The following is a 16,671-nucleotide window of genomic DNA, read 5'->3' on the forward strand; positions in this document are numbered from 1 at the left end:
GCGCGAGGTGGGGGTGTACTTAAGGCCCCCCAAGCCGGGACCGAGCTCCTTTAGGGATCTGTGGCGAGGCGCGGGGAGAATGAGGCTGAGTAGCGAGGGAGGAGGCAGCGTTTGGAGAGGCAGTCAGACCGTCCCGCCGACCACCGAAGGGGGCATCCGAGACCCTCGGAAAAAAACGAAGCCCAGGGAGGAGCTTGGGAGGCAAGGAGAAGGTGAAGGGCTTTGTGTGCAGCTGCGGACGGGTACCGACTGCAGCCCCCTCGCCTTGTCTCCCCGCGCCCCCAGCCCCACTTGGGGCTATGGACAGTGGGGATGGAAGACTCCGAGGAGGGCCAGCGGATCATCTCGGGTCCTTGTGAAAGGTGTGCTCCCTTTTCCTCTCAGCTGCATTCTAACCTGACTCGGAGTAGCGGCTTGGGCTGCCATCAGACTGGACAAATGGCACAATGGGGATGAGAGGGTAGATGGGGCAGCAGCAGCTCGCTGTCCTGGGAGTGGTCGCCGCCGTTTAGCTCCGGTAGGCTTCGCACCCCGAAACGCCCATGTCGCCGGTGTGGCCAGGCTGGTACCGTCATCCAGGGGGAATGCCGAGACGGAGGACTCTCAGTGGAGGCACCGGGTGAAGCGTGATGGGAGGCGAGGACGAGTAAGAGGTTGAGGGGGAGGGTCAGTGCAACAGGGAGTCAGCTGAGAGTACCTGATGGCCACGTTTCGAGAATCGGATGGCCACTTCCTCTGGGACTTTCCGATTTTCCTTTTTCCTAACCGCCCCGTCCCTACCCCAAATAATGAATCACCCACCCTTGCTACGTGAGCTGGATTCAATCTGGTGGTGTTTATCTTTGCTCTGATACCTGGCCTATTTGTCCTTTACCTGTAGGTTGACTTGAATACTCTGCATCCCCGATGGCTTTATCCTCCTCTCGTGGGACTCAGGGTGTGGTGAAGGCGGTTGGATAATGGCTACTGTGATGGATGAGTGGGCAACTTTGAACACAGCCCAGGTGTTACAGCTGTGTACCTGAACTCCCTCGCCTAAGCAGCCCGTTTCTCCTTTCTACCCCCACCCTCGTCCCCTAATTCTGTTTAGTTTACTGCTCTACAAGTATTTTTACTCTCTGAGCCACGCGGAAAGCCCAAGAATACTGGAGTGGGTAGCCTGTCCCTTCTCCAGCAGATCTTCCCAACCCAGGAATCGAACCGGGGTTTCCTGCATTTCCGCGGCTTTACCTGCTCAGCTACCAGGAAAGCCTTCTTCTCTTAAGCCAACATAGGGATATTATTTAATGTGCCGTGTTTTAAGAGCCAAATGAATCTTTAAAGATGGCATTTGGGTGGTGAGGCAGGAGTACCCAAGGCTCATGATGATGTGGTAGGCACAGAGTCCTGTCTCCTATATAAATAGCTTATGGGGAAAAACAAACCTTTCTGTCTGGCTTCTCTAGAAGAGATGAGGCATCTGGAGTGACTTAAGAATGGAGTGGGGAAAAACCCAGTTGTTGAGGCTGAGGACATGAGAATGGTGAAATAAAGAGAACGCGCTCTGTGAATTCAGAAGATTTCCAATTGGAGCATATTGGCTGTGTGTGTGCGTGTTGGACGTGGAGGTTATCGCTGGGGGAAATTTGATATTCAAAGTTTAGCTGGGCCCCAAGAAGAATATGATGATACCATAGTGAACAAAGGTCATAAATGGGAAGTCAGGCTACCTTTTACAGAAAGGAGAACATAGATGGCCTTCAAAAATGACTGGGATTAAGGGAATGAATGGAAAGAAATCAGGTTGAGAAGCACTGGTGATGGAACTGAATTGGCCTGGAAAGGGTGACCTCGCTGAAGGTTGCATGACTAAGGATGATGGGGTTGCATCACATTTCCTCTCCTTCCCCTCAAAGCTCTTTGGATTTCCTCTGTAGCTACACATTTGCCCAATTTCTGATGTCTAGTTAAGGCAAGGAGAAAGGGTAAAAGCTGGTTAAAGATGATAACTTAAAGCAAGAAAGATCTTGCCTGTTCATGTAGAGTGAGAAAAAAAACAAAACTCTGCAATGTCTTTAAGAGGTCTGGAGCCTGATCCTGTTAATGCCATTTGGGCTTTTCCTTTGATCTGTGCTCCTACTTCTTTTTTTCTTTTCCTTCATTCTGCGCAGCTCCCCCCACCCCCGCCCCACCCCACCCCTTTCCTAACAGGTTTCTTAGTACATAGTATGTAGTGTTAATGTAATCAGAAAGGAAACTCCAGAGTTTGGCATTCAAAACCCTTAACAATTCAGTGCTTGCCTACCTCTGTTCTCCACTGGACCTGGGCCACTCATATTACCTATCCATTCTTGCAGCTAAGAGCTCCCTAGTCTGAGATGTAGCATTCTTCCACCTGTGTGTCTCCTCAAGTTGAACTCCATGCCTGTTGGGCATCCCTGCCCTGCCCTGATTTTTGTCTCCAAATTCTAGCCCAGCTGGTGCAGAAGTCTTATAGAAGTCTTCCTAGACCTCCCAATCAGAATCCATCTTATCCCCATTGTACTCTGCATCCTCTGAAGGATACCCATCTCTGGTCTGCCTTGTGATGGTTAGATGTTCTCCTTCTCCCCTTCAAAAAGTAAATCCCTGAGGGCAATGGCTCTGTACCCTATACTTTAAACCTAACAAGTGCACAGAGGATGCTATATGAAAAACATGACTAAATGAAGGAATGAGTGAAAGAACTGAAAGAACACATATGTCTTAATTTATCTCTTTCTGTGAAAAGGAAGATGGAGCCTTTTTATAGACCTGTAAGGATTCACTGCAGATGTAACTCTAAAGCATCTAGACCTTTTCATTTTGTTCTTGCGTTTGGAGACCCTAAATGGATCTGTTACAGTGTCTAGTACAAAGACACTCATTAAGAGTTGTTGAATAGGGTCTTGCTGCTGCTGCTAGTGCTGCTAAGTCGCTTCAGTCGTGTCCGACTCTGTGCGAACCCATAGGCGTAAGCTCACCAGGCTCCCCCGTCCCTGGGATTCTCCAGGCAAGAAAAAACTGGAGTGGGTTGCCATTTCCTTCTCCAGTGCATGAAAATGAAAAGTGAAAGTGAAGTCGCTCAGTCATGTCCGACTCTTAGCGACCCCATGGACTGCAGCCCACCAGGCTCCTCCATCCATGGGATCTTCCAGGCAGAGTACTGGAGTGGGGTTCCATTGCCTTCTCCGTGAATAGGGTCTTAGCTAGCCTAAATTTTAAAACTCTATAGGCAGGATATAGAAGGGATTAATCCCAAGGGGATAAACAATGACTTTTGCCATGTTCTTGGAGGTGATATTTTCTTCTCAGTTGTGAAAGTTCAATGTGCTTTCTAGAAAGTACCACTACGAAGATCATCCTGCTATTTCCAACTAGGCCAATGACTCCATCACGTCACTTTGACTTTTATAGCCCAAGCAGTCTACTAGGATTAAAATGTGGCATATAGAAGTTCAAGACAAATCAGACTTTCAAATACTCCTTAAAGACATTGCAGTTTTGTAGTTGCTCATTTATCTCTAACTGGAAAGCTTTTTATGCTTTTGTTTTATTTTAATGTAATGACAAGAGTTATTGTATATTGAACATTTATGTGTCAACTATTGTTGTTTATTTGCTAAGTCATATCTGACTCTGTGACCCCATGGACTGCAGTCTGCTAGGCTCCTCTGTCCATGGGATTTCCCAGACAAAAGTCCTGGAGTGGGCATTTATTTTTCTAAGGGATCTGTCTGACCCAGGGATTGAACCCACATCTCCTGCTTGGCAGGCGGATTCTTTACCACTGATACACCTGTTTTTTATGCTTTTTTTTTTTTTAACGTGATGAAGGAGTTACTGTATATTGGACATCTATGTATCAGCTATTAAACTAGAGAATTTCTATGCATTGTCTTAATCTGATGATTTACATATTACTATCATCTCTGTTCTAAAAAAGGAGGAAACTGGGTCTCAGAGAGAAATTAGGGATCTTGCTTAGAGTCCCAGATGTTGGAGATAGACTGGAATTTAGGTCTGTTTTCAAAACGGGTGTGTTTTTGTTTTTCCTGGGAGAAAACTGCTAGATCTATGTTCTTCCTCTGAGGTTCTTCACTTTACAGATTTCCTTCCTGGAATATTGTTGGGCTTCTAAATGCATCCTAATGGATCTCATGTGACAGGCCCGGGGTTTTTCATACATTCATTATTTTTATGCCCTCATAATCCCATGGCCATCATTTGGAAAGACCAGGTTCAGAATCCATAATAAGACCTTTGGTCATAGAACTGTTTCCCTGGAATTCTTTCCCGTTTTCTCACAGCCTATTATCTGAATTCTTTCTGTCTTCCCTCCAGGGCAAGTCTCACCCTTTCCCCCTTCTGTAGCCTTTCTTGACCACTCCAGGCCACATTCAGGCTCTCCTCTAACCTTTGGCATTGCCTGAAATACCTGAGGCTCAGTGTCTTCTTGATGAGTGTAGACTTGAATGAGCCCCCACCGTGTGCTGGAATTTGCCTATTCTCTGCGCAAGGCAGGGACTGCATGTCCAGAACACACCCCGGCATATGGTGGACTTTCAGGAATTGTGAGTTGGTAATGAACTGGTAATGACTCAAAATGCAAAAGTGCAGGCATGAAACATTATTTGCATGTTGCCAGTTTGTAAGAGAGAGATCGGAGGGTCATTTTCTCAGTTATTATAATTTTCATCCTTTTCACCAGACTGCCCGAAAAATTAAGCACCCTCTGGAAATAAATGAGAGCAGATCTGGGTATTGCTCAGTTGTACGAGCTTGATTAGTGCTAAACGATGATGGTGTTTTATTGATGCTGGGTAGATAGGCTTCCCTGGTGGCTTAGCTGGTAAAGAATCTGCCCTCAATGCGGGAGACCTGGGTTTGGTCCCTGGGTTGGGAAGATCCCCTGGAGAAGGGGAATGGCAACCCACTTCAGTATTCTGGCCTGGAGAATTCCATGGACTGCAGTCCATGAGGTCGCAAAGGGTCAGACCCGACTGAGCAACTTTCACTTCACAGCCTGGGTGGGGTCACAGCTTCAGTACCTTCCTCCTTGCTGTCAGACACACCTTCTGCCATATCTTCTAGGAGAGGCCTCTATGGTGCATGTCAGAGAAAACTGGAGGGGTTTCCCTGCTGCTGCAGATATGGGGGGGAAAAAAGGCTGGAATGAGGAGGAAGATAGTTCCTTCTGTTTTTACCTCTGAGAAGAGTAGCATGATTTGTATGGGGTATGGAATTGGGTTTTGTTGCATCATGTATTAATGGGGATGCTAAAAAGATCAGCAGCTGCCCCTCTGTGGGTGAAGAGGCTTTGCCATCTCCTGAGCCTTCTTTTCCCTGACCTCAAGGCCCCACAGTGCTGTGGACGCCTTGGTATAAACACAGTGTGTGGGGGTTCTTAAAAGCACATCAGTCATTTTAAATGAGGATAGGGCAGTTCTTATTGGAGAAGGAAATGGCAACCCACTCCAGTGTTCTTGCCTGGAGAATCCCAGGGACGGGGGATCCTGGTGGGCCGCCGTCTATGGGGTTGCACAGAGTCGGACACGACTGAAGTGACTTAGCAGCTTAGCAGCAGGGCAGTTCTTGGGCTTCCCAGCTGGTGCTAGTGGTAAAGAACTCACCTGCTAATGCAGGAGACTAGAGACTCAGGTTCAGTCCCTGAGTCAGGGAGATCCCCTGGAGGAGGGCATGGCAGCTCACTCCAGTAGTCTTGGCTGGAGAATCCCATGGACAGAGGAGTCTGGCTGGCTACAGTCCACAGGGTCACAAGGAGTCGGGCACAACTGAAGCAACTTTGCATGTACACAGTTCTTGGGGTCCCTGCACTTGTTCAGCAAGTCATGCACAGTACATCCAGAGGCTGGCAACAATGTTCCAGTCAGATGTGTGGAGCACCACCTGCAGTTCTTTAGTTTCCCCTTCCTGCAGAGGGTCAAGTCAGGGTCATGTGCACACAGCTCTAATTTGCTAAAATGTGTGTCAAGGGGAAAAGAGCCTACATTCATTCAGAGAGGCATTTGAGATATATTTTCTCCCGAGAACTTTGTCAGCATCTTACCCAGACTTACAAAACAAGAACCATTCTTTCTGGGTTTTATTAATAAGAAACATCATTTTGGTCTCAGTGTCCTGCCTATTCAGGAGGTTAGCTCATCTCTGATGCTTGATCATGCTTAAACAGGGCACTCTGGGAAGAACACCTTTCCAGTTATTCAACTTTTTTTCCAACAGGTAAGAACCTTGGTGAATTTCAAAGAATCTCTTAAGGAAAAAAAAAAAAAAACAAAAAAAACCCCTCATGCAGGTATTGACAATGATTTCTGGTAGCAGTAGGTAGTTTCGAAAGCAGTGGGTTTTAGGAATGATTTCATCTGAATGTAATCTCCATAAGACAGAACTTAGTGTAATGGGTAGCACATGGTACATGTTAAAAAAAAATTGCTGAATGAATGGATATATTACACTTTAAAACATTTACTTTGATGCTTTCCTAATATGATGGCACTGCCAGTTTTTTATAAAGAGATATGGCAAAGGGTGTAGCTTATGTGTTATATTAGATGGGGAAAGGACCTTTTATATGCACATATAAATTTTTAAAAAAATAGATTTTATTTTTTTAATCTTTTAAATTATTTTAAAAACATTTATTTGGCTGCGTTGGATCTTAGCTACAGCACGCAGAATCTTTGATGTGTCAGGTGAGATCTTTCCTTGCGGTGCACAGACTCTCTAGTTGTGTCTTGTGGGATCCAGAGTGCTTCAGCTTCAGTAGTTGTGGCAGCCAGGCTTAGTTGCTCCATGGCACGTGGGATCTTAGCTCCCCGACCATGGACTGAAGCTGTGTCCCCTGTATTGCAAGGTGGATTCTTAGTCACTGAGTCACCAGGGAAATCCCGTAGACTTTATTTTTTTGAGCACTTTTAGGCGCACAGCAGCCTATTTTTAATTTTATTTATTTTTGGCTGTTCTGGGTCTTAGTTGCTGCGTGGGTGTTCTCTAATTGTGGTGAGTGGGGGGCTACTCTTGGCTGCTGTGTATGGACTTATTGCTGTGGCTTCTCTTATTGTGGAGTACGGGCTCCAGAGGGGGTGGCCTTCAGTAGCTGCAGTTCCTGGGTCCTAGAGCACAGGCTCAGTTGTTGTGCACACCGGCTTAGTTGCTCTGTGGCATGTGGGGTCTTCCCAGACCAGAGATTGAACAGGTGGTCCAGCATCGGCAGGTGGATTCTTCACCACTGAGCCACCAGGAAAGCCCTCACAACTATACTGAGCAGAAAGTACAGAGTTCCCATGTGCTCTCTGTGTCTTTTCATGATTTGATTGCTCATTTCTTTTTAACTCTGAATAATATCGTTTGAATGAATGGATGTGACAGTTGGACTGTGAAGAAAGCTGAGTGCCGAAGAAATGATGCTTTTGAACTGTGGTGTTGGAGAAGACTCTTGAGAGTCCCTTGGACTGCAAGGAGATCCAACCAGTCCATTCTGAAGGAGATCAGCCCTGGGATTTCTTTGGAAGGAATGATGCTAAAGCTGAAACTCCAGTGCTTTGGCCACCTCATGCAAAGAGTTGACTCATTGGAAAAGACTCTGATGCTGGGAGGGATTGGGGGCAGGAGGAGAAGGAGACGACAGAGGATGAGATGGCTGGATGGCATCACCGACTCGATGGACGTGAGTCTGAGTGAACTCTGGGAGTTGGTGATGGACAGGGAGGCCTGGCGTGCTGAGATTCATGGGGTCGCAAAGAGTCAGACACAACTGAGTGACTGAACTGAACTGAACTGAACTGAATGTACCACAGCTTATCCATTCACCTACTACGGACATCTCGGTTGCTTCTAAGTTTTGGCAATTATGAATAAAGCTCCCATAAACGTCTATTTGTGGAGATGTAAGTTTTCAACTTATTTGGATAAATAGCCAGGCATACAATTGCTAGATTTCACTGATGCAATGGACATGAACTTGAGCAAACTTTGGGAGATGGTGAGGGACAGAGAGGCCTGTCCTTCTGCAGTCCATGTGGTCACAGAGAGTCAGACACGACTGGGTGACTGAACAAAAACATAACATGCTTAGTTTTCTAAGAAACTGACAAATTCTCTTTCAGAGTGATTGTGTCATTTTGCCTTTTTTTGTCAGCCGTGAATAAGAGTTCCTGTTCTTATACATCCTCACCAGTATGTAGTGTTGTCAATGTTTTGGCTGTTTTGCTATTCTAATAGGTTGTTGTTGTTGTTCAGTCGCTCAGTCATGTCTGACTCTTTACAACCTCGTGGACTGCAGCAGGCCAGGCCTCCCTGTATCTCACCATCTCCCGGAGCTTGCTCAAACTCAAGTCCATTGAGTCAGTGATGCCATCCAACCATCTCATCCTCTGTCATCCCCTTTTTCTCCTGCCTTCGATCTTTCCCAGCATCAAGGTCTTTTCCAATGAGTCATTTCTTCACATCAGGTGGCCAAAGTATTGGAGCTTCAGCTTCAACATCAGTCCTTCCAATGAATATTCAGGGTTGATTTCCTTTAGGATTGACTGGTTTGATCTCCTTGCTATCCAAGGAACTCTCAAGAGTCTTCTCCAGCATCACAATTTGAAAGCATCAATTCTTCAGTGGTATATCATTAATTTACAGTTCCATAGTGACATAAGAAAACCTGTGCCCCCTGCATTGGAAGTGTGGAGTCTTAACCACTGGACCACCAGGGAAATCCCTGCCTATTTTAAAATTAAGTTACTCATTTTCTTACTGTTAAGTTTTAAGAATTCTTTGTATATTTTGGATAGCAGTCCTTTATCAGATATGTGTTGTGCAGATATTTTCTCCAAGCTTAGGTTCTCATTCTCTTGAAATATTTTCATATATATGAACTTTTCTTATATTTTTCTTTTTGAGAGGTATACCAGATCTATTTTAATATAAAACAGGTTTATCCCAGAAATGAAGACAGATAGTGTGAAATAAACTTGAAGAAATGCTCCCCTACTTTAAAAAAAATTATTTCATTTATTTTTGGCTGTGCTAAGTCTTCTTTGCTGCATATGGGCTTTCTCTAGTCGCAGCTAGTAGGGGCTGCTCTCCAGCTGTGGTGATCAGGTTTCTTATTGTGGTGGCTTCTCTTGTGGAGCACAGGCTCTAGGGGCATGGGCTTCAGTAGCTGTGGCTCCCAGGCTCTAGAACAGAGGCCCAGTGGTTGTGGCCCACCAGCTTAGTTGCCTTGAGGCATGGGAAATCAGACCAGGGATTGAATCTGTGTCTCCTGCATTGGCGAGTGAATTCTTAACCACTGGACCATCAGGGAAGTCCCCTACTGTTTTTTTTTTTTTTTTTAAATAAGGTAAATGCCAATTAAATTTAACCAGACGGTGGCCACAGCCTTTAATGAGCTTGGGGGCAGTTACTATAGGAGCCCTTTTTATTTCTGTTTCCCCATTCCCTCATAGGTACTTGTGTTTATTGATTGAGTTAGTGGCTTAGTAAATATTTCTGGTCACCTACTTCCTAAGTGGCACATACCCATTTAAAAAACTTCTTTAAGAGCCTATGTTTGTCTCATAGCTTAATTATGGACCCTTAGGAAAGGGTTCAGAGAAGGCAATGCCACCCCACTCCAGTACTCTTGCCTGGAAAATCCCATGGACGGAGGAGCCTGGTAGGCTGCAGTCCATGGGGTCGCTGAAGGTCAGACATGACTGAGTGACTTCACTTTCACTTTTCCCTTTCATGCATTGGAGAAGGAAATGGCAACCCACTCCAGTGTTCTTGCCTGGAGAATCCCAGGGACGGGGGAGCCTGGTGGGCTGCCATCTATGGGGTCGCACAGAGTCAGACACGACTGAAGTGACTTAGCAGCAGCAGCAGGAAAGGGTTTCCATAGGCTGATGACTATAAGTGAGAAGAGAAGTCAAGATGTGCAGATCCTTGCTGCCAGAGCCAGCAAACAAAACAGAATCCCAAAGCCCAAGCAAACTGCTGGAGAATAAACTTTGGTCTGAGTAGATGCTCTAATAATAAATATTGAATACAGATTTCTCCTGTATTTGATTGTGCTTCCTGTTGCCCTCTCCTCCCAAGCAACTTTTTATTTAGTCTCCTGACTACTTTGTAAACATTGAATGTTGATCTTTTTTCATCCTCATTTAATTTCTGTTGGTTCTAGCCCTGTCTTTCCTGCAGGGATGGGAGAGAAGCAGTTGTCCTGTCCAACTAGGAAAGCCCAGGAACAACCATGGATCCAGACACAGCTCTGGGCCACCTCTTCTTTGCACCACCGAGTTGCTTGTTAAAGCCTTGGAGAGGAGGCAGGACACGCACAAGACTATTTGATGCCAACAAGGGCTGCTGTCATTTGGCCATGGGACTCGGGATTCTCTTTTGAGAAGGTTCTAACTTTTGAAGCTAATCACCACTATCATATCTACCTGTGTAGCAGGATAATTAAGCATGCTTGGCTCCTGGTGCTGACAGGTTATTGGATCCAGTTAGGAGAGCTAGCTTGTTTCCAGGGCTCTCTGCCTGACATAATCTTGGCCAGATCACTAGATTTCCTGGTCCTATTAGTCCTTCATTTTGAGACTGAGGAAGGAAATAATTAGCCCTAACTTTATCCATTTAAAGAACTATTTGACAGTTTGGGAATGACAGGTGTAATATAATATATACAGAATGAATATATATATATTCTAATATAGAGAGAATGAATAAACAAAAAGATCCTACTGTATAGCACAGAGAACTATATACAGTATCCTGTAGTAAACCATAATGGAAAAGATTTTGAAAAATAATGTATGTGTATATATATGGTGTATATATATATATACATGTGTATTATATATGTGTGTGTGTATATATATATATATATATATATATATGCATGCATGCTAAGTCACTTCATTCATGTCTGATTCTTTGCAACCCTATGGACTGTAGCCCCCCAGGCTCCTCTGTCCATGGGATTCTCTAAGCAAGAATACTGGAGTGAATCTCCTACAGGGATCTTCCCAACCCAGGGATCAAACCTGGATTTCTTATGTCTCTCCTGCATTGGCAGGCAGATTCTTTACCACTATTCTTTACCACTTTACCACTATTCTTTATCACTATTCCCACTATATATGGGAAGCCATATATATATATATATATATATATATATATATATAAAACAACAGAAATTAATACAACATTGTAAATCAACTATACCTCAATAAATTTTTGTATTGAAGAACTATTTGAAGGCTCATTTTGTGGGGAATCATGAAATTGCATAAAGCAATATGTTCCCACCAGGACTTACATTTGGGAGGTGGGAGGGAGGGAGAGAGGGCAAACAATAAGGTACAACTTATAACTATGATTATATTTTTAAAACTAACATTCAGTTCAGTTCAGTCACTCAGTCATATTCAACTCTTTGCAACTCCATGGACTCCATGGACTGCTGCATGCCAGACTTCCCTGTCCATCACCAACTCCCAGAGCTTTGCTTAAACTCATGATGCCATCCAACCATCTCATCCTCTGTCATCCCCTTCTCCTCCTACCTTCAGTCTTTCCCAGCATCAGAGTCTTTTCTGATGAGTCATTTCTTTGCATCAGCTTCAGCATCAGTCCTTCCAATGAATGTTCAGGACTGATTCCCTTTAGGATTGACTGGTTTGATATCCTTGCTGTCCAAGGGAGTCTCAAGAGTTAGGCAGAATGAAATAAGGAAGAGTACCCTAAAGAATCATATACAAAGTGAGATAATAATAATTCTCCTTGAGCATTTAACACTAATCTGAGAAGGTAGACCCAGTTGTTTCTCTCATTTTGTAGATGAAAAAGCCCAGGCTCAAAGAGATTGGGCTAGAGACTGGATGCACACAGGTGGTCTGGCTCCAGAATCTGAGCTGTCATTTGTTTATTGGAGTATAATTGCTTTACAATGTTGTGTTAGTTTCTGCTGTACAATGACATGAATCAGCCGTATGTATACATATATCTCTTCTCCCTTGGACCTCCCTCCCCGTAACCCCTTCCCACCATTCGAGGTCATCCCAGAGCACCATCTGATCACCATTCGAGGTCATCCCAGAGCACCATCTGATCACCATTCGAGGTCATCCCAGAGCACCATCTGATCACCATTCGAGGTCATCCCAGAGCACCATCTGATCACCATTCGAGGTCATCCCAGAGCACCATCTGATCACCATTCGAGGTCATCCCAGAGCACCATCTGAGCTTTTAACCACTACTAGTATTGCTTCCCACTAGAAAAGGGGAGACTTGTTTCTTGAGAGAGAACAGCACAGTGAGAGAGGAGAAACACAAGGTGCCTTTTGGGAGGCTTGAATCATGCCTTTTTGAGGCTGAGGTTAGCTGGCAGAGAAGTCAGGGAGAGGTTAGCGCTTTCAGCTGCATTGTCGCGGGCTTGGAGTTTGCACTTCTCTGCTTCTCTGGACAGAATGGCAAAGTCAGTTAGAGGTTTCTGAGCAGGAGAATGGCGAATGGCAAACGGTAAATGGAGTGGCAACTATGTTTTAAGATGCTTCCGGAAGCGTCTACTACAGTAATAAGGGAAAACAGAGGAGAGAACTGAAAAGGAAGGACTTGGCAGCTGATTGGATTGAAAGGGGTGAGGGGAGGGGCCAAAGTTGACTCCAGGGTTTTAAACCTGATGAGTAAGAACAAAGAGGCTTTTAACAGAAATGGGCAGCTGATTTGTAACAGAGATTTGCAAGGAGAACTAATGTTTTTCAATATGACAAGGGCCAGATCCTTTCCAAATGGAAAGTCCCTTCGAGTTTTCAACAACCTTTCAAGGTAACTTGTTGCTCTCTTTGTATAGATGAGAAAAGTAAGACTCAGTTTGGTGAACAGCCATCCTAGGAGCAGAGTGTATAAGTGACAAACTTCTGTTTGCAGCCAGATCTGTTGGTGCCATTACCGGTGCTTTCCTTCCAGTTTGGACTGCCCATCCCCACCGTCCCCCGCCCCCTGGCCCCGCGTCCCAAGTCCCATGTGACATACAGGGCAGCACTTCGGTACGGAAGGGACGCTGGAGCTCCTCAGCTGTGATGCTTGCTGCACCATTAGAAATACGGACCTAGAATACAGGTCAGGGGGTGGGGGGAGAGTTTTGTATTCGTGGGGTCTCTGGACAGAGGAGGTATTTACTGAAAACTAGGGGAGAGGGAGAAGAAAATGTAAACAGAAACCTGGGAGGTCGGCCTGTTGGGAGATAAGAGAAGCAGGGTGCTAAGGGAAGTGGTGACGCCTAGAACAGGGGGTGCTAAGGTATGAGAGAATTTCAAGGACGGCATCTCAACAGGATTTCTGTAGTCATTTATTGCATCTTGATTATGCATGTCCAGCACATTCCAGTGTTAATGGTGAGATCATAGAAGAGACTGAATGTTGGATGGGAAGATGGAAAATTATAGCTGATGCTGATGTGAGCCAGACTCAATGTTAGCAATGACTGTGATCTACTGAGATGGTACACACCTGGGAAGACCATGGTTCACTAGGAAACTGATGTGTGTGGTGATGAGGTTAGAACTGATCAGGGCTCTCTGACCCCAGCCCTGCTTCTCCCAGTAGCTTGTAAGACCTGTTGGCTCTGCAGAAGGAAATATAATATTGTTTAATAACTGGCTTTAGGCATTTAAAAAATGAAAAGGAAGGAAAGTCTTTGCAGAAGAAAAGTCTCTCCTTTCAATGAAAGGGTTTCATTCATAGTTTGAATTTTTAAGAGTCTTTAAAAATATTTTTAATTGCATGATGGAAATACTCTATTAAGATTCTCTTTTAAAATTTTAATTTAATTTTTTTGCCTTTTGGCCACACTGCATGGCACGTGGGATGGTTTCCAGATGAGGAATTGACCTGTGGCCTCTGCAGTGAAAGTGCTGGATCCTACCCACAAGGCCACCAGGGAACTCCCTAAAATTCTTTGAAAATGACATAGTACCAGTTGTTCAGGTTGATGCTCCATAGGTATTCTTTTCTCTCCAGCTGTCTGTCTTTTATGATGACTTCTTTTTCAAATACTGTACCAAAGACAGACGTATTCATTGTTTACCATAACACTCTCATTAAGTCAATGTTAATTCAGAATGACTGCTTTTTTCTGGGCAACAAGATGTCTTTTTTCTCTAAGAAAGACAGTAGGTAATCCAAAATCTGTTAATTCAGAGATAATTTCTGAGGATCACATGAATTTAAGTTTGAAGAATATCTTTTATGTTTTTTAGAGGAAAGCTGTTTAAAATGAATATGGGGGGGGCGGGGGAAGCAAGAGTCCAGAAGAGAACAAGAAAAATAGGAAGAAAGAAGGTAGTGTCAATGAATGCTGTCAGCAAAGCCAGAGCACTAAACCCATGAACATGACAGAGTTGGTTGGGAGAGTCTGGCGCAGGAGAGATGGAACTTAAAAGGAATCGGGTAACCTGAGTGGTAGTCCCAATTCTGCCACGAACTCCGTGTTTGTGAATTCAGACAGGGCATTTATCTTCTCTGGTCCTCATTTTCCTTATCTGTAAAATGGTGGATCCTTTAAAGAAATGTTCAACAAAAACACATGAGATCCTCTCATCTGTGGATGGAGTCTCTTCCCTTAGCTTATGGTTGGCTTGCTCCTGCCACCTGGCCCACTTCAGCACCACCTTCCACGCAGAATGCAGAGCTATTAAAACAAGCAAAAAGACAATGATAGAAAAGAGGGTGAGTCTGAGAAACTGTATTTGTAGTCATGGGCCATGTTGGATGAGTATGGGTGGGCGGTACCCTTCCTTAATGATCCTTTTGTATGACCTGGGCTCTTTGTACTGAGGAGTTTGAGTTTATCCCAGAACTCCCTTCTTCACATGGCTATTTCCATGTTATTATGTATTTGCAGGCAGGATGACTTTGCGAACACTCTGATGATTTGTTAGGAATGAGTTGGTGACTTTGGCCAGATTTTAATTCGTTTTCTTTTGAGAAGACAAGGATTAACTAACAAAGCATTTTGTGTCCTGGGTAGGTTATGGCTTGATTAACGTGCTCTGACTCACTGCCCAAATAAGCTGCTGATGGGAGCCATAAACCCAGGGTCAAACTTGTATAAATTAGCCACATCCCAGAGAGGCAGGCTGTTAGAGGCTGGAAGAGTAGTTTAACATCCTCTCAGTGCACCTGCCACATCACACAAGCGATCAGGACATGAAAAGCGGATGAACTACTGATGCCAAGTCGCCAGCCTGAGTATTGCAGCCAAGCAGCATAGGCAGTGCTAGCTTGAGCAGAAAGGGGATTAGAACACAGGTTGAGATGCCAGCCATTTAGGCTCCTGCCTGTGCTCAACTGGTGCATTCATGGGTAATTCACTTACCCTTTCTGGGTCCCTGTTGCCTGACTCATCTGTCATATAGGACGCTAGACTAAACCAGGGCTTCCCTGGCAGCTCAGCTGTAAAGAATCCACCCTCAATGTGGGAGACCTGGGTTCAATCTCTGGGTTGGGAAGATCCCCTGGAGGAGGGCACGACAACCCACTCCAGTATTCTTGCCTGGAGATTCCCATGGACAGAGGAGCCTGGCGGGCTACAGTCCATGGGGTCTCAAAGAGTTGGACACGACTGAGTGACTAAGCACAGACAGACTAAACCAGCAAATTGGATCAAGTAAGTTGCATTTGCCATGCCCCTCATTCTGCTCCATCCTTTTTGAAACATACGGATGTTGTTTGTGCTAATGCCTGATTCAGGGTTTACTGTCCCTGTCATCTCTTCTCCACCTGCCCACCAGAAGATCTTGTGGCATAGAGTAGTGAAACTGCTGTTGTTTAGCTAACCTGAAACTGCTCTGGAGGTTTTCTGAAATGATAGGAATGCATCATGAATCCTCTTAGTAGAGGTTCATATCAGGGATTTTGCTTTGTTTTTGTGTCCTGTATGCTTTCAGAGCCCGAGGGAAAGCTATGGGCTTTCTCATCAGAAGAAAGGTTCTGCAAACACTTTCACGTAAGGTATCCAGAGTTCATGGACTCTCAGGGCCCTCAGGCTAAGAACCCAGGCCTAAGAAAAATACAGTTATTCTGTTTATAAGCTTGTTTAGGACTACTGCTCTCTCCAGGAAATGCCAGGAGCTGGAGGTAAAAGGACATAAGGAACCCAAACAGCCTGGGCCTGATGCTTGACTTAGGAACTGTGATGTTCAGGCTATGAGGGGGCCCTGGACGCTCTGACCTCCTTCTTGAGACAGATGCCCCACTGCTTAGATGAAGGTTGTGTCCTGTCATGGCTTCCATGCACCACAGACTTGCCTGTACTCTTGGTTAAGATGGAAACTATCTGCAAGCCTTTAGTTTCCAACATGAAGTGGGAACATGATCTCTTCTAGCTGTTCTCTCTGTAATGTGATATCTCGAGTATATTGGGATGGCATCCTTAGTGGTTCCCTGAGAAGATACAACTTAAAAGTCCTCAGTTTGGGCTGCTAAGGTAATTCTGTTCCTGCCCGGGTGCATCTCATGGAGATAACATTTTCATAAATCACTAGTGTATTAGCTTTCTTTTCATCTACACACTTTTTTTTTTAATCCCCTTCAAACAGTGGTCCCCAACCTTTTTGGCACCAGGGACCAGCTTTGTGGGAGACAATTTTTCCATGGACCCAGGCAGTGTGGGGCTGG

The 16,671-nt window shown here is 44.9% G+C and overlaps 1 protein-coding gene across 2 annotated transcripts in view; it reads left to right on the forward strand.

The window, feature by feature from the left end:
* The window catches only part of ZNF697 (zinc finger protein 697), a 34,946-nt gene that overhangs the window by 442 nt on the left and 17,833 nt on the right, over positions 1 to 16,671 (forward strand). The window lies entirely within an intron of this gene.

The sequence above is a fragment of the Bubalus bubalis genome, chromosome 6 (assembly GCF_019923935.1).
Source record: "Bubalus bubalis isolate 160015118507 breed Murrah chromosome 6, NDDB_SH_1, whole genome shotgun sequence".
Classification (NCBI taxonomy): Eukaryota; Metazoa; Chordata; class Mammalia; order Artiodactyla; family Bovidae; genus Bubalus; species Bubalus bubalis.